The sequence below is a fragment of the Leptinotarsa decemlineata genome, unplaced genomic scaffold (genome assembly GCF_025532065.1).
Source record: "Leptinotarsa decemlineata unplaced genomic scaffold, Ldec_3_MD MMD2_tig00026330_RagTag_RagTag, whole genome shotgun sequence".
Taxonomy (NCBI): Eukaryota; Metazoa; Arthropoda; class Insecta; order Coleoptera; family Chrysomelidae; genus Leptinotarsa; species Leptinotarsa decemlineata.
Genome location: NW_027412690.1, coordinates 2,928,441 through 2,950,037, shown reverse-complemented (window position 1 = coordinate 2,950,037; position 21,597 = coordinate 2,928,441). Strand labels below are relative to the sequence as shown.

General features: G+C 33.6%; 2 protein-coding genes across 4 annotated transcripts in view; one reads left to right on the top strand and one right to left on the bottom strand.

Annotated features, from left to right (window-relative positions):
- Nucleotides 1–21,597, bottom strand: part of CenG1A (Centaurin gamma 1A) — a 146,359-nt gene that overhangs the window by 89,672 nt on the left and 35,090 nt on the right. Inside the window, exon 1 of one of the 3 annotated variants that reach the window (XM_074182993.1) lies at nt 1,841–2,135. The exons of 1 other annotated variant lie outside the window; for it this stretch is intronic. The gene's annotated coding sequence lies outside the window, so the exon portion shown is untranslated. Of the gene's footprint in view, nt 1–1,840; nt 2,136–21,597 lie in introns of those variants that run through there. One more of the 3 variants, XM_074182994.1, reaches the window with a different exon arrangement.
- Nucleotides 5,422–21,597, top strand: part of LOC111506207 (angiotensin-converting enzyme) — an 84,432-nt gene continuing 68,256 nt past the window's right edge. Inside the window, exon 1 of the mRNA XM_074182999.1 lies at nt 5,422–5,574. The gene's annotated coding sequence lies outside the window, so the exon portion shown is untranslated. The remainder of the gene's footprint in view (nt 5,575–21,597) is intronic.

The window sequence follows — 21,597 nt, the reverse complement described above, 5'->3', positions numbered from 1 at the left end:
TTCTTATTTTTTTTATAAGTTGGGAGTATAAAGTGAATATGGAAAAATGCGCTGAAAAATGTGCTTCCCTGGTGTATCGCAAAAAGTATGTCAGAGCTTGAAAATATATATATCCTGGGAAAATTGTCATAAAGCTTCATTCAGAATGTCCTTTGACAAATCAATTTGGTGAATCAAAAAATGTTATCCTAACTCAATATTTTCAAGGAAAAACCAAAATTTCCGGAATCGACGATAAGAAATATGTCTGGTTGCGGTTTTATTACTGTGGTTTATCTCAGAGGATATGAAGGAAGACAAAACTTTATCATTCCATTTCCTTAGATAGTAGATTCAAAAAACCCGAATCTCATTATTTACATAGTTACCAACAAAGACAGGACAAATTGAATAATTTCAAATTGATCTTGGTAAATCTGAGTTTGCATTGCCATTTTCAATTTGCGTATTTCCGCCTACTTTTGAAATTTCATATTTTCTTGTTACAAAATTAGGATCAAAAGGAAAGATCCTGCTCGCCCAAATGTTTTTTCTTCTTCAATAAACTATTCACAATTTTCGAAACAGGTTAAAATATCAAACATTTGATGAGATAACAATTTTTTCCAGAATAATATTACTTTTTCGTGACGTCATAGTTCAGAAAATAACCTCGGAAAAAACTGAAAAACTAAAAATTGAAACTTCATGGTATTATTGAGAAAGCCGACTAAACAAAAATAAATTATAATATTGCTCAATTTAAATATTTCTTCTAGTCATTGATCACTTCATATTGAATATATTGTAGGACGTTTTTTTTTGTAACGATAAAGCTCTGAAAAAACTGCATTCGAAATGTTTTTCAAAGAGGCATTATGAGTTATCACTTTATGAAAACGGAAATTCAAAATTATACGAGTAATGTTAACAATGCTCCAAAAATATATGTTGAAGAATATTTGCATTTTTCTTGATTCTACGAAGATGTAGCTACGTTTAAAAAACTATAGCAGCAGGAATTAATTGTGGAAGGATTTTATGAATTTGAGAAATATACGAGTATTTTATTTGGTAAGACCTGGTACATGTTGATGTAGATGGGTTGCATTGATAACTATTTTATGAAAATAATTATAAAATGTTACATTTCAACGGGTAAGAATACAGGATGTAAACATATTTTTTGGAAATTCTTCATGATTTCCTCAAATTTGGACATGAATGCATGTTACATCAAGACTTTTCAAAACCAAAAACCACAGACTGGTTGGAGGAATCTGTAACTAGGCACTAGGCAACGTATTTTTGGAAATATTTTCGAAGAATATATGTATTTAGTTGTTCCAATAATCAAACATCATTCAACATATTCTACAGGACGAAAAGTAGAAATTTGTTTACTGATTGCTTGGTAATTTTGCAGTGTTGAGAAGTGGTAAAGAGGGCATATAACTAAAGAAGGCAATGATGGACCTAAAATAGATCCATGAGGCATTCCTGATTTGAAGGTAGATCACGAAATGATGGTAACACAAACAATCCACAGCTGGAAAAGTATGAAATTTTTCAGATTTGGAAGCAAATTCAGTTATTTTATGTGTATCCGGAATGTTTTTAGTAGAATTTCATGAATTTTCAACTGTCAAATGTTTATCATGATAGATTGGATATTTTCAATATTAGCACTTTGAAATGTTGGAATAATATTAGAGCTTGTGAATTTGGTAGGTTTTCTACTAATATTGAAATGATCATTTTACGACTTCGAAATGAATAGAAAATTGCCAGTGGTAGTTGAAAAATCTGAATACAATCATTCATAATCAAGAGAAAGAGAGAGAGAAGCAATAATATTTACTTTTTGATTTTACCGATTACTGTATAATCACGTCAGCAAACTTGTATTCATTCCCACAAAAAATATAATTATTCAGTGAAAGTCCACTTTGAAGCCCTGTAACTCGACCGAAGATCAAAAACACACCCTAGACACCACGAAAAAAAATCACTGAACACACAAAAACACGACCCGAGCGAAAAAGCGACATTTTCACAAATTCGCCACAAATTCAAATCGCGCGCTTTCGCATGCCTTCCAAAGAACTCTGCCGGCGCTAAGTAGTTTCTAATGGTAGGTTCGGTTTCGAAAGGTGTTCCGTAACGACAGGGCGCACTCCGAGCGGCAAGTGGCAGTTTGCCGACCGCGCAACGTTGCCAAATCGTCAACAATAACCGGTAGAGTGGATACAGCTGCTTTCTACAGGGGGAAGACGTTAGTATTTTGGTGAGGTAAATACAGTGTTACTTTCGTGAAGTCCTCAGGATGTGGAAGATACTTTTTCATTACAATAATTATATACAGGGTGTCCCAGGAATGATGCGACAAGGAGAGTGATGTACTGTACATTTTTCAATTGTATTTTCAGATTTTAGACCTTATAGGTGTAATTAAACAAGAGGGACCCTATTCAGTTCATAAATGAAGAGAAGAGGTTCCTTCTTACGCGTAACCGACCTTAAAGAACATTTATTATTATTAAAAAATAATTTATTCTCACAACTCCACTCATCAACCCTGTCCAGATCTTTCTATGGCATTACACTATCCCTCAACTGCTTGTACTTGTTTATAATTTTTTAGGTCATCAGCAAACATAAGACACTCTGAGCACTGCTGGCAGATCATTAATGGAAAGAACAAAAAATAAGGGACCTAAATTCGATCCCTGTGGGACTCCAGGGGTAACTTCAAACTTTCTTGAATACGAACAATGATATTTTACAAGGTAATATCTGTTTTCCAAAAAGCTTTTGAACAATTTGAGAGTATTTTCAGTTAACCCATAATGACTCAACGAATCGAATCGAATCGAAAGCCTCGTATGCTTTGTGAGTGAAAGTTGACAAGTTTGGGGACACACATAATAGATATTGGCCTATAATTTTCAATAGACGTTCGATTGCTTGTTGGGAAATGAATTTTAGGAATATATCAGGTGTTTGATATAAAGTTGGCTTCGACGGTGAAGCGAAAACTATTTTTTTTTTCGGGTAATGCCTCCTTTTTGTTTACGAAATGTCGAAATGTTACTGAGAAAATTGGTTCAGGATTAAAAATTATGGCACCATTCAAATTTTGAGGAACATTGAACTACTTTGATTGAACTGTTTTTTTCTGATTGAACAAAATAAATTGTATTCACTTTATTTTATAACTATTCAAGTCAATAAAGTTAGCAATCAATATCAATATACAGATCATAAAACTAATAACTGATCACTGACTGTTTATGTCTGTGTTATGCGCGCTAATCATAAAATCGTTGAAACTGATTTTGGTGCGCTTTTCACAAACCTGTTGTAAAAAGCTTCGGTTCGCACGTAGCGTTTGAATTTTTCAAATATGTTCATGAATGAGAAAGTTATGTCAATTCAAGAAATCACTTCGAATATATGTTGAAAGTTTTGTTAACTATATTGATCTTAAAAAAATCTTAAAATCTGTTTTTCCGTTAATCAGCTGTCGCCCCCATACGAACGACAACTCTCAGAAGTTGAGAAACTTGTGCGAGCTGAGGACTAACGAGGTCTTACCTTTCAACGTGTGATTCCTAACACAGTTGCAGAATCATCCCATCTTCAACCAGATAAATATCTGGTCGAGGCAGGAATCGAACCCACTACCTTCCGATCGTGAGTCGGGCGCACTACCACCGCAACCAATTCCATGATAGTTTGTGAAATTATATCCTTATGATTCGAAGGAAGGCAAATACAGAACATTTTGTTTCTGGGAAAGAACTACCAGTTTCAATGTAGAATGTTTCTATTTTAGTAATAAATCGACTGTGGCCCAATCGTAATTCAGTGCTCTGGAGAGTAAATATTCAAATCGAAATCACAATCATTGCTGAACAGAAATATTGTTTCTTTGTGACACTATTAGGAAAATCTCACTATTTTTCAGAGTTATCCGACTCATTTTTTTGTGCGTTTGGAATAAATTTACGAATTTACTTCTAAAATGAAGTTAAAAAACGGGCGACAAGTGGTGCTTTCACATTTCTCTGATGTACTTCTTATTATGAACATTAAAAGTGAGCTAGTAGCATTTTTTAATGATACATCCTGATTTCGGGAATTAAAGCAAACGGAAGACTTATCCACGCAATTTTCACTATTCACTTTAAAAAAATATGAACTACTGACCTTTAATATAGTATTTTAGAATTTCTGTAGCATGAGAAAAACATTTTTGGTAAGCTTGAAAACTGATCTTTCCCAAAAATATATCCCTTTCCAATTCAGCAACATATTTATTGTCATCTATAATTACAATTGATAACTTCTCCGAATTACTTGGAACTTCCGTGATATTCTAATTGGGGTTACTGTCTTCTTATACTAATTATGAAAGATTAAGGAAACTTCAGAAAATAATTTTGAAAAATCCATGACTGACTCTTTCTGGGATACCAAAAAAATTTCATACACGTGGCAACGCTGCAAACTAGTTCTCTATTGTTTAGGAAACCGCGTGTTCTTATGCGCGCGCAACCGTCAACAAATCTTGATACGGTTTCGCCGACTTGATTATAGGAATTAAAATAATTGCGCCAAGACCGAGAAGTAGGTAAATTGGCGGCTACGTAAACGATCAATAAAACGGTCGGGAAGCTTTCGTATATACTCATTTTTCAGAATGGACAATATTTCTGGAACGCTTCATTCACTTCAATGGTTGTTATTTGATGGGAGTGAAATTTGTTTTGGTTTCGTTAATAACAGTTTATGTCGTCAGTAAATCCAAATACTTTCATTTTGGTGTATCGAAATAACATTTCAAGAAATAGCAGAGAGAGCAAACTTCCGGTATGGTAAAATAAATATCCCCTCCACTAAAAGTGGAAGATCAAAGAAGCTGTTTAGAAAAATCTTACAACTTAGTTAAGTAATGCAACAGATCTTAGACTGATTAAAGTACCAATTCTAGAAATTGTACCCCTCTCAATATTCTTTACCATAAACGTATCAGTCTCTGTAAAGAATTTTGATCGATGTTTGATCAGGAACATGATCGAGTTCGCATAAATATAAATACGATAACAGGTTAAGGTTTTGAGGTTACTGGAGCTTGACGCAACAGTTACTTTTTTGAAGGTTTGTTAAATTTCTTCTAGTTTTAGAAAATAGGGCATATATCCAGAAAACATCATCTGTAATTTTCAACAAAGATTTTCTATCTTCCATTTCTGAGTTCCAAACAATCTCTAGGTTCAAGAACTGAACGATTTTTGGGCGTTTCTCATCCTGAAATCGATTTAAATAGCAGGAAAACCGGACCAGATTAACGCAAAATCGTGCAATCCACTCCTTTCGGAAAACGTCAAGAAGTTATCTTTTATTGACCATTCGAATAAAAATCAAATGGAGATTACCATATTATCAATTATCAGTAAATATGAACTTTGACTCCAAAAAATAACGTAATTATATAGTACAAGTCACGATTCAAAATAGTTTCGTGGTCAGAATTGCGCCATAGAGAATTTAGGACAGACGACTGTGTGATTCTCCCAGAAAGGAAGTCGAGTGAGTATAAATGAGTATTTTGATTATTTCGTGCATGTGGGTTTTATCTCCATATAACTGTGTAGACGATGAAACGGCTTTTTAGCGGAGGAACGATTCAACAGTTCCATGCAACGTGAAATAAAACAGTTTCAATATTAAAAATAGCACCCGTAGTATTGGCACATCGTTTCATACGAGGTTTGTTAAAAAAATAAGGCGATTTTTCAAATTTTGCGAGCATCTGTTCATAGTTCCAGAGATTTTGACACATGGTCATACGGTCAATAAGCAATGTTACCTTTAAGATATGCGCCGCTTGCGAAAAGCAACACGAACAAATAATCCGGTGTTGTGGATAGACAATTGATGTCTTTTGCAAGTCGAAAACAACACCGTAATCATGCCTCAGCCGTCGTATTTACCAGATTTGCCTCCCTGCGACTTTTTCCTGTTCCCCAAGATTGAAGATACCCATGAAAGAACGATGTTTTGAGACAATTGAGAAGATATACAGAAGGACTACTTTGAAGGGAACAAAACAGAAATTGATAAATAAATACACTTTTCTGAGAACAATTAAAATTGACCTTATTTTTTGAACATACCTCGTACATTGTCTTGAATATAAAAATAAACTGAATAACTATGATCAGAAAACATTTATTGAAATACGATATGAAAGTAATTCAAGTAAAATTTAAATATTGTTTAAGAAGTAATGATCCCTTATTGATACTGTCGAAAACTGTACTGTATGGTTTTTTTTGGGAAAGCGATAAAATTATTAGGATTTTCCCAGTAAAATTATTATTTTGAAAAGCCAGCATCATTGTTCTTGCCAGAGAAAATTAAACAAAACCATGTTATAAATTACAACAATAATCTTTGTGAAAAAGCGACCATACTGACAATACTATTGATAATAAATTAACATCTATATTTAATACTATACAGGGTGTTTATTGAGCATGCGGCAAAAATGTAAGGGGCTATTTCTTGGACTATTATTTTGTCCTTAGATGATTTTTGATAGGGCGCTTTTTTTCGAAGATACGGAGCGAAAAACAATTTCGATAATAAGAATTTATTACCAAAAATTACATGTAATGTTTCTTAATCTACAAGAACTGTTGAAAATGACTACCCCTCGTTTGGATGCAAGAATCCAATCTTCTCCTCATCGACTACCGAACTCTTTCAAAAACACCAGGATCACTTACGAGACATACTATTCAAATTGAATGTCTGTTGCCGTTTGTAGTAATCGGAATGTTGTTGATAGGTACCAACGGAATTGTTAGATTTTTTATTACTTGGTAGGTCCAGTGTAGTACGCTATAGTTTTATTTCGGCTACGTTAATCATTTTAAAATTACCAAATTGTTCTTTTCCGCCCCGTATCTTCGAAAAAAAGCGCCCTATCAAAAAGCATCAGAGGACAAAGTATCCTTAGAATAGTTCAAGGAATAGTCCCTTCTTTTTTAGCCGCATGTTTAATAAACACCTAGTATAATGTCTATGATGGTGAATATTGTCAATATGAATTATCCGTCATCAGTTTCTTGAGGAGTGAGTAGCACGCGCATGTGCAATCAATGCTAGAGCTTTACAAAAAAGATGTTGCTTTGAAAATGTTTTTTATGTAGTGAAAACGTGTTTTACTATCCATACAAAGTGTTCCAAACGTGATAGATGAAATTTGGCTCAAAATTTGTGTTCATCCTGAAATCCCGTGGAAGGTGAGGTGAGTACTTTTTTTTTCTATATATTAACGGCAGTTGTAACTTTCTGAAAATATTGTATACAATTTTAAATCGAAATTTAATATAACTATAAGTATGACACAAAAAACGTTGAGAAATTCTACTTGCATCAACTTAATCTCATTTCATGATGTTAAATCTAAAATAAGAATTTTCCCAACCACCAGAAACGCAATACTCGGCGCGCGTTTTCTCCATCTCCTGAAGACGCCAAGTTGGTTGGTGAAACGTTCGTCGAGAGAAGAGTACTTAATTTTTTGTGATTGGGTAAAGTGCTTGTTTTGGATTTATCCTACACTAGAGGTTCCAGATTTACCTTCCATCATGACATTGAATTCTTGACTACATTTTCAACTGAATATGTTTTTGAAATTTTTCTACTCAGGAGACAGTTTTCCATCAACTTTATCTCGTATCGTCTATCGAAAGTTTTTTGAAAAATATGGACAAATTGCATTGGAAAATTCAATATAACACATTGAACTTACCCTATTAGAAATCATTTTTAATAATGGATATTAAATCAACGTACTTATTCAAATGAATAATCAACCTGAAAAAGTTAAGGCTATTTTCCGTTGAATTTAATAAGCGCTCCATTGGCATTTACAGTGTTTACTAAACTATCGCTAGCCTTCTCAATTACTCAACAAATATCATTCACACTCTCTTCCATCAGAGAGACGCTTCGCGCGCAGCGAGCTCTTCCATCGTACAGAACAGTTGGTTCAGAGCTCTTTGTCGGAGATCAATCATCATTCAGGCCAAAAAACGCAAAGAAACAATGCTCATTTTGATTTATTAATTGAACATATAAGTTTAAGTCGCAAGTATTTACTAAACATGGCAGTTACCTGTTTAGTAAATACTATTTACTAAATACTGTTTAGTCAATAGTTACCTAAAAAAAAAGTAGCCAACCCAACGTTTGTATAGTCTGTTGGCATCGTATCAAAAAAACTTTCCGATATTGCTGTGAATAATCTCACCAGCGAATAATAGGTATATAATTTTCATGTAAAATCGTGCTCAGAATTTAAATGTCTAATGCCGGTTTCTGCCATATTATTAGTTCAAAGCAATATAATACTACAAACAAAAAATTATTATTATTATTATATTTTCATATTTTTTCATCCCCATGCGGCTTGTTGTGAAAAATACTTTCTTAAAAATGTAAGTCGCTAGATGAGAACTGAAACTTCCTATTTTTTTATACCACTTGTATCTGTAACTAACGTTACTGCAGTTTCTTTTCTACAAGGGCACTTTTATTTATTTATTTATTTATTTATATATTCATTCGACGGCAAAGCCAATTTACAAAAACATATTTAACAATTTATGAAGAACTACAAAGAATTTTTGAATGCTCATCTCTCATGTCTACATTACAATTTAAAATTTTACAAAACATTTAGTGTGAAATACAAAAATTGATAGTGACTACATTACTAAAAGATGAAACAATTCTGGTACTTACAAGGAAAAAGATGTAACAAATCTGGTACTTACAAAGAAAATGGTAAGGTAAAGAAAAGCTTCGGAAACGCTATAGCCTTTTCAATTGATGTTTAAAGACCTGAAGTGATACATTAAACAAATCTAAGTTATTATGATATTGATTTTCCAGCTTCAGAATACGAGGAATCGGACTGTTCAAAGCATAATTGGTATGGAAAAAAAATTATATGAAAAATGTCGGGATTCTCGTATCTTTTTGTTTGATATGAAAAGTTATTAGTTCTGGGCAGTTTATCTCACTATTTATTAATTTGAAGAGGAAACTCAAGTTCATAGAAATTCTCCTATCTTCCAATGGTTTTATATTGAACTTGGTTTTAATTGAAAAATCAGTAGAAATTCTCACAAAACTAGCATTTTGAGACTTTTTGCCACACTTTCTGATACTTTGAAGGTTAAAATTATTTTGCTATCAAATTCAACTTCCAGATCTTTCTTTTAAGAGCTATATTATTCAATGTATATTCAAAGAATATTGGACTTCTAATTTTAGCGAACGTAATGATTTGACACTTATAGATGACACTTACGATGTTTAAACAAATACATTGAACTGCCATCTTGATCATCCTCGTGGTTTTTTGATCTTGCTTCGAATAATTCCACAGCAACTTGTATGCTAAATTCTCTTCTTTTATTCTATTTTTGCGAATGTTCATACATCCGCCCCTGTATATTAAATTGGTGTGACGAATATAATCGACGTTTTCTGTTGTGTTGTACATAGTTGCTTCATAATATTATGATGGTAAAATTATTGAACACAACCATCACAACTATAGTCTGTAGATTATTTACTTTAATTCAATGTTTCTATTTTTAACCATTTCAGTTGGTATCTTTACGTTATCCAGGTACGTGATAACTCTTATGATAACAGAGCACACTCATTATTTGTTATTACCTCTATGATTCTCTGAATAACAGATGTTACGTCAAAGTTTACCGAATACTAAATAGTATTCTGTAGTCTTTGGTTACGTTTAGCATGAAAAAGGTCGCAACCATTCACCCACATAAGATCAAAGAAGCGCCAAAGACGGTAGTCTTTGTGTAGTTACGGTATTTCGTACCAGTGCCGGTCCCAAGGGCCGCCAAAAACACAAAATATTTGATTTTGCCTCTTTCACCAAAATGCCCAAGTTTTCGAAACACTCCTAATAGAATCTAAAAGGTTTTTTCAACGAAATACCTTAAATAATGCATTATTTGCTACTAACGACACGTTTTGGCTCCGCACGGGTGCAATGCTGATACTAAATATACACGTACAGCAGCTTGCGATCGCTGCTGATCATAAAGTGCTACAGGGTGAAGCGCGGCCTTCGACGTGCCATTTATAGGCAGGCGCCGCCGGCCCCCTGGCCGTTACCGTCGCAACCTCTTGTCCATACATTTTAAATCTATAACATCTTCGAAAATATTCATTTGAATTACATGCTGCTAAGGGCCATATTGATTTATATTAAATGCACAATGTATTCAATATACTTAATTAATTTGATAAGGATTAATGTTGTATTGCTTATGCTTGTAAGCATAAAAAAGTAAAGGATAAAAATGGTTATTGTGGGTTATCCCTAAGAGATAGACATAAACCATCGCGGACTTTTATGTAGATTTTTTCGAAGTCTACATAATGATACTCTGAAATCTTCGATGATGATAGACACTACTTTGCACTGACGAGTGGCCAAACATTCCGAAATCGGTCTGCAAGTGTGTTCCAATAATTGAAAATCGATTCTGGCAGTCGTATCGCCAACAGCATATGCAGGAATTACTTCCGTGAAGAATCCTGCACTGACACCTGTCGGATATAATCTAACGCCTTCGTGGTATTAGCCAGGGAAGTAGTTGTTTTGTGATAGGTGCCAGTACATTAACTTACAGTGTTGATGGATTGAGATTGGCCTGAAGAAACTGTTGTATTACATAATTTGATTTAGACAGTTTTCAAGTATACCCCCTTACTATATGATATAAAAATGTGTTTGTTTACGACATCAAATTAGAAACCTCTAAAATTATCAGTGTTTCTCTACTATATTATGCATGTTATACAGTGTGGTCCACTAAGTGTGCAACAACAAATGGGAAACTCTTTTATTATCGATTCCTCAGAAAATTTTATTATTGACAAAAGTTGGTGTAAAATTTACTTGGATTTGTATTTTTTTAGGTGACCGTCATCTTCATGTTTGTTGCAACGATATTTAACAGAACTCTAGAATAAAACAAATACTCTTTTTAACAAGGCAAAAAAGTATAATGTTCATATGAATAAACTGTCAAAATCTATCGCGGATATAGCCATGAACAAAAAAGAACCAATAAGCGATAGTACAGAAAAATACAGTAGGTAACTTAACAGGTGCTAATAATAAAAATTATCGAAGCGTCTCTGTATGTCCACCTTCTCTTTCGATGCATCTAATTGTTCGCTAATAAAATTCGTTTAATGTAGATCGCAACACATTAGCGGGAATATTTCTGCAATGAACTCGTATTGAAGTTTCAAGCTCATCAATTTTCTGAGAAATCAATAATAAAAAAGTTTCCCATTTATTGCAGACATAGTGGACCACACTGTATAAGACCATATAAACCTTCATTTCGAATCATTATATCTATTGAAAAAACCCGCATCAAAATCCGTTACATAGTTTTGAAGATCTAAGCGGGAAGCGGCTCTGTTTTATTCTATGTAGTGATAAGATTCTGTTCAAAATACTGTTATCTGTTTTTCCGTTAACCAGCTGTCGCACCCCTACGGACGACAACCCTCAGAAATAGAAACTTGTGCGAGCTAAGGATTAACGAGGTCTTACCTTTTAACGTTTGATTCCTAACACAGATTGGTGCGAGATCAATTTTTTTTTGACGATTGATGATGGAAAACAGTGGAAAAATGTACTTGCTTTTGCGAAAGTAACATTACTACTTTAATTTTTTTTGTTTTATGAAATTTATTGAATTTCAAATCACACAAATGTTTATGCATTTTTGACATGGCAAAAGAAAGGTCCAATTTTTGTTTACTATCAACGTTGCACAACGTTCCGCCTTATGTGGTGGGGCAGTTCTATATTTTGCAAATATCCAGTTTTTAGTTGAAAATTTCGAATTGCTCATTTATGTGTATTTCTTCTATTTTCCTTGTTATTGTCAAACACATGCGCGATTTATTTTTCAATGTTCTTGCCCTCTCTTGTCTTGATTTCTCTGACTAAAAATTGGACAACCCCTATTACTATGAGTACCTACTACTACAATTTTGTACAAATCCAAGTTGGCCCCAAATAAATTGTTTTCTTCATTGTATATTTCATGGCTTTTCTATTCGGGCATGGGGCATTCAAGAAAAATTTCGGGGTGCCAAATACATGTATTGCTTGGGGCACAAAAACCTCTAAGAGTGGCCCTGTCCGTACTGTCCGGACAAAACAATAACAATTTTTGGAATCTTCACGTGCTCATGTCTCTTTTGTTACGGTCTTGGAAACGTCTGGCGAGCAGTGCCTACTATGTAAGGACTTCCTCAGATTGAAATCTGATCTTTATCGCCTTCATTACATCGTTATATTTAATTCCATATTAATTATAATAACAACGATTTCTTCCCAGCGTATGGCACGTGCTGCCTATCAGATAGGTGCGTTTTATTTTCCAACAGCATGAGCGCCTGTTGGTAGACTAATTACTATTTAATTACGTATTATCGTGCTGTTTGTTTTGAGTTTAAAGTTATGTAACAGAAAATTACACGCAGAATAACGAAACAGGAATTACGTAATCGATTTATTCGTATTGTATCGTATCTTCAACTTTTATATCATCGAATTTTTCTAACGTACCTGGAATTGTCTGAACGAACTTGCGAAAATAAGCACAATTTACTTAATAAACAAAACACCAACGAAATACCTGCCTGCGAAAAAAAGTTCACATTATTAATGACAGGAATGAACCAATTTGGATACAAAATAAATTAATATATCTAGAGATTTTTTCATAATTCTATGAGACCTTGATAGTAACCACACACACTTTGTTTTATTCAAATTTGAAGATAGGAAGCTCCTAATGAACGACTCTATACAGGGTGTCCCATATAAAACTCCGCGGGCAAATATCTAAAAAATGAAAAAGAATATCCATTTTCGTGAAAGCCGATAATTTTGGTGTCAAAGGGGCCTCTTATTCACGTAGAGATCCAGCACTAGGCGTCATCCGTTAGGGCGTCGCGACACGGACGCCAATTTTTTTAAATGGAACCCAGTATTTTCAATTGGTTTTTGAATTCTGCATTAAATTTTGAATTCATCCATGTAGCACACTTGAAGTTTTTCTAAAATACTGATGAAAAAAGGCAATTTTATTGCGTATTATAAAGAGGGCCATGTATAAGTCAGAATAAATGCTATAATGTATTTATCGATCTGTCAGAAGACCTGTTAGATTTGACGAAAGTGTATTCAGTTTTGTGTTGGTTTTTCGTAAAACTGAAAAATGGTTCAATTTTCAAATGCAGAAAAGTTGGATATATATATATATATATATATATATATATATATATATATATATATATATATATATATATTTATGGCGAAGCAAGAAGGAATTCAAAGAAGCAGTGAGAATATACGCTAATCGGTATTACCGTCAAGCAAAACATTCGCTGACTTAGCGAAATCTTTGGCACGAAATGGATGTTTTAATGAACGGAAGCGAAAAAAACAAAAAACGGCTACTGATGAGAATCACATATAGTTCTACCAGACAAGTAGCAATACATTGTAACATTTTGAAATCGTCAATACAACGTATTTTGTCAAAAAACAAATTTCATCCATAAAAAATACATTTTGTTCAAGGACTACATCCAGGTAATAATCTTCATGTTTCATTTTTAATAACTAAAATATATTCCCACATTCAGGAGAGGCTGATAGAAGATTGAACTTCATTGCATGGTTATCCACCAGTATTCATGATGATGATCAGTTTCTGAAAAAAATATTATGGAGTGATGAAAGCCGTTTCCATAACAACGGTATAAAAAACAAACATAATTGTCACTATGGTCTGACGTGAACACTCATTCGGTGCAAGAAACGAGATTTCAGTCTGTGTGGGGGGTTGATGTTTGGTGCGGAATCATTGAGAGATACTTGGTTTTTTTACAATATGTGTTGCCGAATTTCTTGGAGAATTTACCTATCAATACAAACTCGACTGAATATGCGGTTTCAACAAGATGGGGCACCTCCACATAGTAATAGAATAGTAACCCAATATTTGGATGATACTTTTAATGAGAAATGGATTGGAAATAAGGGTCCAATACCATGGCTAGCTCGAAGTCCAGATATTACTCCACTCGATTTCTTTTTGTGGGGATATATCAAGAACTTAGTTTATATGTGACGTCCACAAAATATAGAGGATTTGAAAAATAGTATCAAAAATGTTTGTGCTTCCATAACGCGAGAGACGCTTTTAGCTGTCACGAATCGGGAATTACTAAAAAAATGCAATATGTGTATTTTACGTGAAGGGAGGCGGTTCGAACACTTTCTAAAATGATTCTTGTTATCACTAATTGATTTCGTTATCATCATGTTAGTCGAGTTATGGTCAAAGTAACATATTTTTTGGTAATTTGAAACATTTATTTTAATTTGTACAGAAATACGCAACTAGATAAAATTGAACAGACAATGAAATCATAACTGATGGATTGATTCATTTTATTAAACTCGTATTATTGCATTCATTTTGACTTATTCATGGCCCTCTTTATAATATGCGCAATAAAATTGCCTTTATTCATCAGTATTCAAGGAAAACTACAAGTGTGCTATATGGCTGAATTCAGAATTTAATGCAGAATCCAAAAACGAATCGGAAAATCTAGGTTACCATTTAATAAAATTGGCGTCGCGACGCCCTAATGGATGACGCCTATTGCTGGATCTCTTCGCATATAAGAGGACCCTTTGACCCTTGACGAAATGTGGATATTCTCTCTCATTTTTCAGATATTTGCCCGTGGAGTTTTATATGGGACATCCTGTATAATGAGAAGAGTATTGGTCTCATGACCGTTCCCTGTTGTACTCCATACTTTGTTATGTGACGCATTTTTACTACTCACTTGGGTATTTTTTGACTAGCTTCACATTTTTTTCTATAGGTCCTAATGTTTCTCAAGAAGATAGCATTACCATGTGGGTCTAACAAAGCACTGAGACATGATGTCTTCAGAATCAAGCGTTCATAGATGCCATAGGTAACTTTAAGAATGGAATCTTGGGTAGATGTCCCCTCCAAAGCCAAATTAATTTGAAACTGTATTATCGAAAATTTTACCAGAGGTTGTGATTAACGAAATGAGTCTGTAGTTGCTGACTTTTATCTTGTCAATATTTTTTGTAAATTGGAAATAATACTGAAGTTGTCAGATCTGAAAGGTGATAGTCTGATTTAGTGATTTTATTGAAAATTTAAACTAGGGGGTCTTATATATAATGTTTCAAACCATTACTCCAGGAAGCTTGTTATGTTGTATAACACTGATAAATTCATTTAGCATTGAAAGATGCATAAGAAACTTTGTTTAATGTTTTCTTCAATCTTATATTTATATTTTGCTTTTTGTTTTAAATTTTTTGCCATTATCGTAGGTGTACCTACGTAGTTTCAACCTGTTTGGTATTTTATATAATTTATTATATTTAATTGACTTGAAACTATCGAACACACTCTTGACCGTTTTTCACAGTTCAGTAGCAGTTCAGATTGAAAGTATTCAATTTCGTTTTATATATAAGTTTAGAGAAAATGATCCTAAAGTCAACTAAAGTTGAGATTAGTTTTCCTTTTTATTCATTAAAAAAACATACATCAGCCACATCTGAATACTATCCTCTTTTTCTTAATAGTGAAAATTGATAAATACAAATTAATCGATGTAAGATTCTAGAAGAGTATTTCATCAGTTTGGACTCCCATTGTCTAACATAATATAAATTGATTTGAAAACCCTGAAAGAAACAATTAAAAAATTAATAAGATTAACCGAAAATAACAATTTTATTAAACAACAAACTGAAATTACAAAGAAATAACATACAAGCAACAACCAAACAAATAAAATTTGAAATATTAATAAAAGCTGAAAAGTAAAAACAAAATACTTATTGAAACTAATAGCAATGTTCACTTATTTATATGAAATTAAATTATAATAATTAAAATATAATAATTATAAAATATAATATAGGCAGGCTAATTTAAAACTATACTAGAAATAAGCAGAAATTATGGTGTGCTATCATCATATAAATCCGATGGATCTTTATCGAATATTATAATGAGAAGATAATACAATTTCCTCAACTAGATGGTCTAATTTCCACATGTTGTCTTTTTCTTTCATAACATCATTATATTGTAATACTGATAACTGGATCAACGGAAAGTACAGGTGCACCAAACAAAGTAACTATTTGTTTAAAAGATCATCTCAAACGTTCCCGTCCCGTCATTTTGCCAAATTATTTTTGATAAGGGGCTTAGTGGCCTATTCCTTAGGATTATATACCATTAGTAACTTGTATCAATACGAAATATACCTAATAACAAAGTAGGCGAATCCTAAGCTTGACTCCTAAATTGAGATTGAATTACATAAATATAACTTGCATATGAAATATGACGATTTAATATGCACCCCAGGGTCAAGCATAACAGAGGAGGGACGTCTAAGCTACAAGTTTCTTACCCATCATGGGAACAGTCGCAATTAGCAATGACAGTTCCTCACAAAAAATGTTTCCCTGTTTGTCAGAGTCGGGGTATATCCTTGATAAAACACGAGTGAGGTACACGTAGAAGAAAATGAGGTAAAATTTCGTATAGGCTGAAACTGCTGATTTTGAAAAAAATTTGGGTTCACTTGCGTATTTTTTTTCGTATAGATTACGAACCCGAAAAAGAAAATCGGTGCTCTTTCGTATTTCCAGAGTTATAGCCCCCCAAATTATCGAAAATTGCAACTTTTTAGCCTTCTTTGTGCACAACACAAACCTTATTTCACTTTCTTTGACATTTTTCAGTTCACTAATCAGCATTTTTCCCATGAGAAATGTATTCTGCTTTTTTCCGAAATGTCACTAGTATACAGGTAAACTTAATTATTGAACGAAAGTCGTTTTTTGTAGAGGAAAATAAGTCATTTATCGACTTTTTTTCGCATTCCACAATCTGGAAATAACGAAACTTGTAACGGAAAATTTTACAGACCTTTAGAATGGACAAACTTCTTAGTTTAAGTTACTGCGTAAATTCAAAGTATTTTTCACAAAGAAAAATGTTTTATGCATCAGTAACTTGTCGTATTCAATAATTTTGCCAATAAAAAAAAGGGTTGAGAAATTATACAACAGTTACCTCAACGTTTTGGAGGCTAAAATCTGCCTCCGTCTTCAGAAATGGACAAAATTCAAGCTTATACGCAGTTTTTCCTTTGCTGATTATTTTTATTTCTCATCTGTTAAAGAAGTTGAACTTGATTGACCCTACAAAAAATGTATAACCAAGTATTTAGTCCCACGTACTTTCTTGTCAGACAATTTTTTAATTTTTTTTAGGAAAAGTGCTGTTTTTTTTTAATTTGTCATTATTATTATGAATGTTATGACAAAATCTTATCAATTATTTTTTTTTTCAATTTGTACATTGTCCATATTATAAACATGTGATGTTTCTTAGGATTGATGAATTTATTATTATATTGAATGCGATTTTGCTGTTGGAAAAACGTAAAAAATACTTTATTGTGAGATTTTCACTAAGCAGTTTTACAAAAACACAACACGCGTTTCGTCATACAATGGCTTCTTCGGGCGTATCTTCACTAGAGGCAGGAAGAGGTCAGGGAAAAAAAGATGGGAGGTCCATTATTATTAGATTTTGAGGTTGAGGTTATTTTTTGTACATCATAACACATAGAATCTTATAGCGTAGTCGCTATAAGATACTATGTGTTATGTGTTATATGTGTTGTACCCTAATACAAATTTATTGCAGTTTAAAGTTTGGTTGGTTTTTATATGTTTTTTTAACTCAAATACTTCTCATTGTGTTATTTCAAATTAATATATTCGAATACTTTTTTGTTTTTGATGGTTGTACAAGTTAAGTTATATGTTCATTGCAACATAATGTGAACAAAAATATTGAAAGTTTACTGTGAGTATTGAAAAATATACGTTTTCTCAAAATGGGAAATAAAAATTTCAATATTTTGTCATCACAAGCAGAACTCAGTACGTTACTGTCTCTTCATTGCAGTTTTTGTGCAGCTCGAAGGTGAATCAGGTACGATAAAGAAATAACAATGGCGAATTTGTAACGTTTACAAAAACACGACTGACAAGCAACAAGTCAGGACCGGTAGGAATGGAATTTTTGACTCGACCTTGAAAGGCGATACGATATTTGTCTGACGAAAAAATCAGAAGAGACATTGTATCTATTGTAGTCGATTTCGGGAGGGAAGCAAGGGTGCGTAGGGAATCAGATCACGAAGAATGGGGAAGTTGATCACAGGGCCACTTCCCAGCATGTCAATGAATTATTCACTGAATATGTTGACGGAAGAGAAACTGGTTTGCGCAGGAGGGTTGAATAATCTGTTTAGAGAGGTTAATGATGAAAATTTTAATATTGAAAATTAGATGATGAACTACCGTAGTCCAACAAAACCAATCCATTTATGACTTGATACCAGAAAAGTTTGTTTCGATTTGACATACAAGGTCTGTTCAAAAAATAAAGTGAATGTTCAAATTTCGCAAGCTATGTACATTCGATAAGCGTTTTTTTTGGTACATTCGCCTCGAACATATTTTAACAGTTTCAGCTGTTTATCAGCTTAGTTTGTTGGTGATAGGCATAAAAGTTGAAAGTAATGTACGTTACAAGTAGTACAAGATGAAAAGAGAAATGAAAATTTCTATATTTTTTACCACTTTTATTTGTAACTAACGTTACTGCAGTTTCGTCCTATATGAACATTTTTAAACTTAAACAATAAACTTTATTGTTTTGAAAGTGGTAAAAAACATAGAAATTTTCATTTCTCTTTTCATCATGATCTCCTACCACATAGTAACGGCTACATCCATCAATTTATTGAAAGTAGTACAAGCTTTTCATAGAAGGTCGAGAAGATGTGAAGAAAGTGAAGAAAATTGTTATGGAGGATCGTCGAACCACTATTAACCCTGCGTTCGACATGTGGACTTCTGTAACATTTGTAGAAATGTAGGGTGTGTGAGACCCCAATATGATTTTTCTGTTAAAATCAACATTTTTTTGAATTCCAACATTGTTGTTATGCGAATCCTATACTGTAATATATGTTTTTGCAATAAAATAATTTTCGATTTACCAAAATGAGCAAAAAATCGTTATATTCCGTCTTTACCAAAACAATGGGTTCTTTTAGTGGAAAAAATACAAATTTACTCGAAGAAGTCATTTGCACATAAAACGACTAAATAAATATCAAATTGCTGGTTCAAACAGATAATGAAACATCATTGAATAGAAATAAAAAAAATATCGAAAATCATTTAAAAAACGTTACAGGTCATCAATATTTGCCATTTCTACGCAAGATTTGCAGTTCATTTCTGCATGGTCGAGACATACGTCAAACGACGAGTGATTTGATATGTGAATATGAGAGTGGAGGCTATATGCGGAAGCTACTGAATATATCCGACGCCGGGGCGCCAATTTCGATGGAATTTTCTACGGCTGGGATATGTCATACCCCATGTGTTGGACGCAGGGTTAAGCTTATCGCCCACGTGTCCGGCACAGCACAGCACGGACTGTTCCGATAAAATACGGATAGGATTGGAACAGTGAAAATGAATGGACAACCGCCCACTAGCCCGGCACGGCACAGCCAAGAGCGTCTGCCGCCGGAAAGGATTCCAGCTCTCCGATCCTGACCGGCACAGTGTCAGACGGTACCTATGAAAATGGACGAGGATAATTTGAGTTGCTTGTTAAGGCAGGCTGTAGAATACCCAGAAGTTCTGGAAGTTTGCCTGGGGTAATTCGGAAATACTGGAAAAATTTCTCCTCGTCTTCTTTCAGATCGTTGAAAAGATGAAACTCTCTTAAAATTTGCCCTGTTTTGATTAATGGGATGGACCCACAACATTCTTTTTTGTGACTATTTTCTTCCACATTCAATAATGCGGCCACTATAATGACCTCTTCTTCGTCAGAACTGCTAGTGATAAGACATGTTTCTGTCACCGCTCGATGTCAAGTGAAATTCCCTTGAAATCGAACAAACAGCACCTTCAGTATGCTGGTTGTAGCAAGTGGGCGATGCTACTACTTGCGAACCGTCCGAAAATCCTCTCTGACATCGAAAAATTTGTCCCTAAGAATCTGATCAACTTTGGCAAAAGTCTCAGCACTAAAAGGTTAGACTAGGTTGAAGTTATGTACAAGAAACCTTGTAGGTTTCAGTAGTGGAGGGGGTTTAGAGCCCCTCAACCTTCTGGAGCCTCTTTTCCCCTCAATTCACATACAATAGACCACAGGGCTGAAAAGGTTTCCAATTTGAAATCTATTTCGAAACAAACAAGAGTGGACTCCAGAAAGATCTTTGTGGTACTCCTTTCCGTTAGCTGAGATACTGAAAAAGTTTTTCAATATTGAAACGAATGCGTATGAGGCTTAATTATGTGAATCGTAAAGAAGGTTCTATAACAAGCACACATCTTCCTCATGCTAGTCAAACATTTCAATTAAATCAATTTTCCATGTCGAAATATGTTCAACAAATCTTCGCCTTTTCGTAACAACGAAATGCTTACAGTTTTCCGGTTGGTTTCCCATCAAATTCATTTGAAATAATAACGGTTTCTGTCCGCGATAGCGATCTCGCCTGAAATCATATCGATTTCATGAGTTGGGACACGACACTGCGTGAGAAATTTCGTGCAATTTCAACATTTAATTTTAGTAACGCACACTAGCCGTCATTACACCAAGAAATAGTGCGCAGGTAAGTTTTTTTGGACAGTATTAGTGAATTTGATGAAATATCGTCAATTTTTGCTCCTAGAAAACTACTCGAAAAAAACATGGCCAAAGATATTTGTTAAAAGAGTGACAATTCCATATAACAATTCAGAGAAAGCTAATACAAGTACAGCAAAACTGATAGACATAAAAAGGGTCACATTGTTAAATTTTACACTAATGATTAGAGAAGTGACAAATTCGTGGAGAAGCAAATATAGACGTAAGTAAGTATGGAAAAATAAAATACGATTGGAAAATAGTGTATGAATTATGTGTTGATCACAAACTGTGAGAGAAACCGTGTTATTTTCTGTCGAAAACTATTTTAAACTACATTTAAAACATTTAGTATCACTTTCATTTGAAATTATGTACTAGGCTGTCCAATTCTACTACATAACATGCAATATGCACAAATGATAGTGATTCCCAGCATCAACAGAAGCAATGCCTCACAGATAACAATGACTTAGAAGCCTCCAGGTTTTCTGGATTTGAGTTCTCTTGATTTTAATGATAAATGTAGAGAGAAATCAAGTTTACGACTATACCCTCATAACAAAACAAGAATCAAAAGAGTATGTTGAAGATAATCAATAACAATTTCAACTTTTTCATCAATATATAT